Genomic DNA, 8,061 nt, shown 5'->3' with positions numbered 1-8,061 from the left:
CTCCCAAATCCATTCTCTCCTCTAAACACACACTAATTACCCATCAATCACCCATCAATCACCCCCTATCACCACCTGTCACTTTTACCTATCAGATCAGACCCTAATCTGCCCCTTGCGGGCACCCAATCACCCGCCCACACGCTCAGATTGCCCTCAGACCCCCCCCTTATCAATTCACCAGTGCATTCATTACATCTGTTCTTCCCTGTAATAACCCACTGATCACCTGTCAATCACCTATCACCCATCAATCACCCCCTGTCACTGCCACCCATCAATCAGCCCCTAACCTGCCCCTTGCGGGCAATCTGATCACCCACCCACACCATTAGATCGCCCGCAAACCCGCCGTCAGATTACCTCCCAAATGTATTGTTTACATCTGTTATCTTCTCTAAACACCCACTAATTACCCATCAATCACCCATCAATCACCCCCTATCACTGTTATCTATCAGATCAGACCCTAATCTGCCCCTTGCGGGCACCCAATCACCCGCCTACACGCTCAGATTACCCTCAGACCTCCCCCCTTATCAATTCGCCAGGGCATTATTTACATCTATCCTTCCCTGTAATAACCCACTGATCACCTGCCAATCACCTATCACCCATCAATCACCCCCTGTCACCCCCTGTCACTGCCACCCAACAATCAGCCCCTTACCTGCCCCTTGCGGGCAATCTGATTACCCACCCACACCAATAGATCGCCCGCAGATCCGACATCAGATCACCACCCAAGCGCAGCGTTTACTCTCCTCTAAACACAATACAATACAATACAATACAATAACATTTGTAAAGCGCTTTTCTCCCATAGGACTCAAAGCGCATAGCTGTGTCTCAGATTAATACAGGGTTTCAGGCTGGGTTGTGTTACAGAGGAGATAGTCAGATGTTCATGAATGCCAGACTGAAAAGGTAGGTTTTCAGTTTAGACTTAAATGCTTCCAGGGATGGGGCTGTCCTGATTGGGTGTGGCAGGGAGTTCCAAAGTGTAGGGGCAGCATGACAAAAGGCTCTGTCTCCAAAGGTTTTGAGGTGGACTCTGGGTGTGACCAAGGTGTTACGTCCTTTTGATCTAAGATTGTGGGGGGTGTGATGTAGTTGCAACAGGTCCTTCAGGTATCCAGGGCCCAGATTGTGCAAGGATTTGAATGTCAGTAAGCCAATCTTAAACAGAATTCTCCATTTTATCGGTAGCCAGTGGAGTGAGCTCAGGGTTGGTGTTATGTGGCAATGGCGGGGTTGGCTCGTTAACAGCCTTGCGGCGGCATTCTGTACTAATTGCAGGCGGCGTAAGTCTTTCTTATGCAGGCCTGTGTAGAGGACGTTGCAGTAGTCTAACCTTGATGTGACGAAAGCATAAACTAGGGTTGGAAGATCCTCTGAAGGAATTAGGTGTTTAATCCTTGCAATATTCCTTAGGTGAAAGAAGGAATGTTTCACAACAGCTGAGATTTGATTCCTGAAGCTTAATTTCCCATCAATCAGTACTCCCAGGCTGCGCACACAGTCTGAGTTGTTCAGGTCTGAGCTCCCTATCCTTAGCGGTGTTGGTTGAGACTGGGGCTGCTTTGCTGTTGAGCCCTTGCCCTCGATAACAAGAACCTCAGTTTTGTCAGCATTAAGTTTTAGCCAATTATTATTCATCCACTCCTGAAGTTCAGCTAAGCATGCATTTATTTGTGGAGTAGGGTCTGTGACATCGGGTTTGAATGACAAATATAGCTGGGTGTCATCAGCATAGCAATGATATGTCAGGCCATGTTTTTGTATGATTTCTCCAAGTGGCAGCATGTATATGGTGAACAGTAAAGGGGATAATATTGCGCCCTGAGGTACACCGTATTTTAGTGGTACAGGGTTGGAGAGGAAGGGCCCTAAGGCTACCCTTTGTGTTCTGCCAGCCAGGAAGGAGTTGAACCACCGGAGAACAATGCCATCTATGCCACAGTACTCTTGTAGCCTGTTGAGTAAGATTTCATGATCGACTGTGTCAAAAGCCGCTGAGAGGTCGAGCAAAATCAGGATGGAACATTGACCCTTGTCTCTTGCAATGAGCAGATCATTGCAAATCTGGGTGAGGGCTGTTTCACAGCTGTGATATTTCCTGAAACCAGATTGAAGAGGGTCAAGGATGTTGTTTCTGGAGAGCCTGGCTTCAAGTTGGAGGTAGACAGCCTTTTCAATAACTTTTCCCAGAAAGGGGAGGTTTGAGACAGGTCTGTAGCTGTTTAGAGCATCTGGGTCTAAGGATGGTTTCTTGAGTAGAGGCCTGACGATTGCTTCTTTCAGAGTAGAGGGAAACCACCCTTCTTGTAAGGAGCCGTTGACTATTTTGTGGAATGCCGGTGTAAATAGTTCAGGGCATTTCAACATGAACTTAGTGGGGCCAGGGTCCAGATCGCAGGTAGTCTGGCGAAGGTTTGAGAGGATATCCAAGATGTCTTCTTCAGTGATTACCTTAAAATCAGACCATGGTGGTAGGCTATTTTTGCACCTGTTATATGGCTCTGCATGAGTTTCTGGGGCTGTGAATTGAATGGCAGATCGTATGGAGGAGACTTTGTCTGAGAAGAAGTGGGCAAATTTCTCGCACAGTTCCTGTGAAGGTCTGATGCTGGATTTCCTGCAAGATGGATTGCAGAGACTGTCAACCGTGCGGAAGAGTTGGGCAGGTCTGTTGGCTGCATTTGCAATTTCGTGAGACAGGAATAAGGACTTCTTTTTGTTAATCATCGTTTGATATTTTTTCAGGTGAGCAATTAGGGAAAGTTTGTCATCAGGAGACTGATGTTTGTGCCACCTTCGTTCCAGTCTGCGTCCCTGTTTCTTTAGTTCCTTTATAGAGTTGTCAAACCAGCGAGCGTGATGTAATGGTGCGGAACGTTTAATCTTTAAGGGAGCTATGGCGTCAAAAGCGGCTGAGACATCGTGGTTATATTTAAGGACCATGGATTCAAGGCCTAAGTTGTGATCTGTCAGTCCACCTAGATTGAGGCTGTTCTGAAGGTGTTGGGGTGTCAAACCTTTCAAGGAACGATATTTTATTAGTTCTTTCACTTGGTGTTTTGTAGCCGGTGCTGTAAAGGAGAAGTGGACAGTGTGGTGGTCTGACCAAACTACTGGATCAATTTCCACATTGGATATTAGGAGTTCTGAATGGAAAATGAGGTCCAAAGTGTGTCCTTTTTTGTGGGTAGGGAGGTTGACGGCTTGAGAGAAGCCCAGTTCATTCATGGAGAGAAGTAGCTTAGTTCCAAATTGGGAAGAGTGTGTATCGACCCGTGCGTTAAAGTCTCCAAGAATTATCCACCTAGGGTGTTTCAGTGTTATGCAAGATACAAGTTCTGCTATTTCCTTGAGAAAAGCTGAGCCAGCGTCAGGGGGTCGGTAGACAAGCAGTATGTTTATTTTTTTTACAGCTGAGAGCTGGGCTGCTAGACATTCAAAAGAGTGGGTGGGGGCTACAGCAAGGGGTTTAATATTCAAACTGGATTTGAAGCACAGAGCTAATCCTCCGCCCTTGCGGTTTTGCCTTTCACAGTGTAAAACTGAGTAATTGTCTGGTACCACAGCTGCGAGAGTGGGTCCTGAGTTCTGATCCAACCATGTCTCTGTAATTAAAGCTAGATCTGAAGCCTCTATTAGATCATGAATAACTGCTGTTTTGTTGTTTATGGACCTGGCATTGCAGAGTACTGCTTTAATGTTGTTTCCCTTAACTTTGAGGTCTGTGTTCCTAGCTCCTGGCTGGGGGTTGTAATCAGGAGTGTGGCAGCTGTCTCTGTTATCTGGGTCCTTTACTGATACAGCTGATTTATAGATATGTGATGATTGCTTTGGCTTTGATTTATGGGTGCCTGCACCTCCTCCCCTCTTCCCGCGCCTTGTTTTCTTGAGAATCCCAAAGGATTTTAGAGGGGTAATCAAAGCAGAATCTATTTGTAAGAGTTTCTTGGGAACAGAGGTTGCAATATAGATAAGCATCTCAGCTGAGTATTTTAATGGTGGCATTTGGACAGCTGATAGACACCCTGCTGAGATCAAAGGGAAGGGGTCTTTTGCAAGCTGTACTTCTCAGAAAAAAAGGAGATGCTCCAGATTAAAACAAATTAAGACAGTTCCTTGTTTCAATTTAAAAAGTTTGGAATAAATGTAGAAATAGGATAGTCATAACATAGAAAGCTCACAAGGTGTTTTTTGCCATTTCCGTTACTTACAGAAGGATCAGGAGCTGAGGGTTGAAGAAAGTTGAAGAATTTCAAAGTTTGAGGTCAGCTCCTAGCAGGCTAGGCATTTTCAGTCCAAGTCCAATTTTAATCCAGTTTAAATCTCAGCCATCCAAAGTGATCCATAATTTCTGATGAGCTGTAGTTGTTGCCAGAGAGGTGATGCATAGGATTCCTCTGTATTTTTGGTCCTGTCCATGCCCAAATGTATTTAAATAGTCAAATTTCTGAGACAAGATGTGGAGCAGCTTGAGAGAGCTGCAGCCCAGCTTGGGCGCGCTCAGTAGTTCACACCCACTAATTACCCATCAATCACCCATCAATCACCCCCTATCACCACCTGTCACTGTTACCCATCAGATCAGACCCTAATCTGCCCCTTGTGGGCACCCAATCACCCGCCTACACGCTCAGATTGCCCTCAGACCCCCCCTTATCAATTCGCCAGTGCAATATTTACATCTGTTCTCCCCTGTAATAACCCACTGATTACCTGTCAATCACCTGTCAATCACCTATCAATCACCCATCAATCACCCCCTGTCACTGCCACCCATCAATCACCCCCTGTCACTGCCACCCATCAATCACCCGCTGTCACTGCCACCCATCAATCAGCCCCTAACCTGCCCCTTGCGGGCAATCTGATCACCCACCCACACCAATAGATCGCTCGCAGATCCGACGTCCGATCACCTCCCAAGTGCAGTGTTTACATCTGTTCTCTACCCTAAACACCCACTAATTACCCATCAATCACCCCCTGTCACTGCTACCTATCAGATTAGACCCCTATCTGCCCCTAGGGCACTCAATCACCCGCCCACACCCTCAGAATGCCCTCAGACCCCAGCCCTGATCACCTCGCCAGTGCATTGCTTGCATCTATTCCCCCCTCTAATCACACCTTGAGACACCCATCAATCACCTCCTGTCACCCCCTAGCACACCTACCCATCAGATCAGGCCCTAATTTGCCCCGTGTGGGCTCCTGATCACTCGGCCAAACCCTCAGATCCCCCTCAGACCCCCTTCCGATCACCTCCCCAGTGCATTGATTGCATCTATTTTCCCCTCTAACCACCCCCTGAGACACCCATCAATCACCTCCTGTCACCCCCCTAGCACTCCTATCCATCAGATCAGGCCCAATACAACCTGTCATCTAAAAGGCCACCCTGCTTATGACCGGTTCCACAAAATTCGCCCCCTTATGAGGCCACCTGTCATCAAAATTTGCAGATGCTTATACCCCTGAACAGTCATTTTGAGACATTTGGTTTCCAGACTACTCACGGTTTTGGGCCCGTAAAATGCCAGGGCGGTATAGGAACCCCACAAGTGTCCCCATTTTAGAAAAAAATACACCCCAAGGTATTCTGTTAGGTGTATGACGAGTTCATAGAAGATTTTATTTTTTGTCAAAAGTTAGCGGAAATTGATTTTTATTGGTTTTTTTCCACAAAGTGTCACTTTCCGCTAACTTTTGACAAAAAAATAAAATCTTCTATGAACTCGTCATACACCTAACAGAATACCTTGGGGTGTCTTCTTTCTAAAATGGGGTCACTTGTGGGGTTCCTATACTGCCCTGGCATTTTAGGGGCCCTAAACCGCGAGGAGTAGTCTAGAAAACAAATGCCTCAAAATGACCTGTGAATAGGACGTTGGGCCCCTTAGCGCACCTAGGCTGCAAAAAAGTGTCACACATGTGGTACCGCCGTACTCAGGAAAAGTAGTATAATGTGTTTTGGGGTGTATTTTTACACATACCCATGCTGGGTGGGAGAAATTTCTATGTAAATGGACAATTGTGTGTAAAAAAAACCAAACAATTGTCATTTACAGAGATATTTCTCCCACTTAGCATGGGTATGTGTAAAAATACACCCCAAAACGCATTATACTACTTCTCCTGAGTACGGCGGTACCACATGTGTGGCACTTTTTTACACCCTAAGTACGCTAAGGGGCCCAAAGTCCAATGAGTACCTTTAGGATTTCACAGGTCATTTTGCGACATTTGGTTTCAAGACTACTCCTCACGGTTTAGGGCCCCTAAAATGCCAGGGCAGTATAGGAACCCCACAAATGACCCCATTCTAGAAAGAAGACACCCAAAGGTATTCCGTACGGAGTATGGTGAGTTCATAGAAGATTTTATTTTTTGTCACAAGTTAGCGGAAAATGACACTTTGTGAAAAAAAACTATTAAAATCAATTTCCACTAACTTGTGGCAAAAAAATAAAAACTTCTATGAACTCACCATACTCCTAACGGAATACCTTGGGGTGTCTTCCTTCTAAAATGGGGTCATTAGTGGGGTTCCTATACTGCCCTGGCATTTTAGGGGCCCTAAACCGCGAGGAGTAGTCTTGAAACAAAAATGACCTGTGAAATCCTAAAGGTACTCATTGGACTTTGGGCCCCTTAGTGCAGTTAGGGTGCAAAAAAGTGCCACACATGTGGTATCGCCGTACTCGGGAGAAGTAGTATAATGTGTTTTGGGGTGTATTTTTACACATACCCATGCTGGGTGGGAGAAATACCTCTGTAAATGACAATCTTTTGATTTTTTTTACACACAATTGTCCATTTACAGAGGTATTTCTCCCACCCAGCATGGGTATGTGTAAAAATACACCCCAAAACACATTGTACTACTTCTCCCGAGTATGGCGATACCACATGTGTGGCACTTTTTTGCACCCTAACTGCGCTAAAGGGCCCAAAGTCCAATGAGTACCTTTAGGATTTCACAGGTCATTTTTGAGAAATTTCGTTTCAAGACTACTCCTCACGGTTTAGGGCCCCTAAAATGCCAGGGCAGTATAGGAACCCCACAAATGACCCCATTTTAGAAAGAAGACACCCCAAGGTATTCCGTTAGTAGTATGGCGAGTTCATAGAAGATTTTATTTTTTGTCACAAGTTAGCGGAAATTGATTTTAATTGTGTTTTTTCACAAAGTGTCATTTTCCGCTAACTTTTGACAAAAAATTAAATCTTCTATGAACTCACCATACTCCTAACGGAATACCTTTAGGTGTCTTCTTTCTAAAATAGGGTCATTTGTGGGGTTCCTATACTGCCCTGGCATTTTAGGGGCCCTAAACCGTGAGGAGTAGTCTTGAAACAAAATTTCTCAAAATGACCTGTGAAATCCTAAAGGTACTCATTGGACTTTGGACCCTTTAGCGCAGTTAGGGTGCAAAAAAGTGCCACACATGTGGTATCGCCGTACTCAGGAGAAGTAGTATAATGTGTTTTGTGGTGTATTTTTACACATACCCATGCTGAGTGGGAGAAAGATCTCTGTAAATGGACAATTGTGTGTAAAAAAAATTAACAAATTGTCATTTACAGAGATATTTCTCCCACCCAGCATGGGTATGTGTAAAAATACACCCCAAAACACATTATACTACTTCTCCTGAGTACGGCAATACCACATGTGTGGCACTTTTTTGCAGCCTAACTGCGCTAAGGGGTCCAAAGTCCAATGAGCACCTTTAGGCTTTACAGGGGTGCTTACAATTTAGCACCCCCCAAAATGTCAGGACAGTAAACACACCCCACAAATGACCCCATTTTGGAAAGTAGACCCTTCAAGGTATTCAGAGAGGGGCATGGTGAGTCCGTGGCAGATTTCATTTTTTTATGTCGCAAGTTAGAAGAAATGGAAACTTTTTTTTTTTTTTTTTTTCTCACAAAGTGTCATTTTCCGCTTACTTGTGACAAAGAATAATATCTTCTATGAACTCACTATGCCTCTCAGTGAATACTTTGGGATGTCTTCTTTCCAAAATGGGGTCATTT

This window comes from Hyperolius riggenbachi, chromosome 7 (genome assembly GCF_040937935.1).
Source record: "Hyperolius riggenbachi isolate aHypRig1 chromosome 7, aHypRig1.pri, whole genome shotgun sequence".
Lineage (NCBI taxonomy): Eukaryota > Metazoa > Chordata > Amphibia > Anura > Hyperoliidae > Hyperolius > Hyperolius riggenbachi.
The sequence above is the reverse complement of the archived record's forward strand: the minus strand, read 5'-3'. Positions refer to the sequence as shown.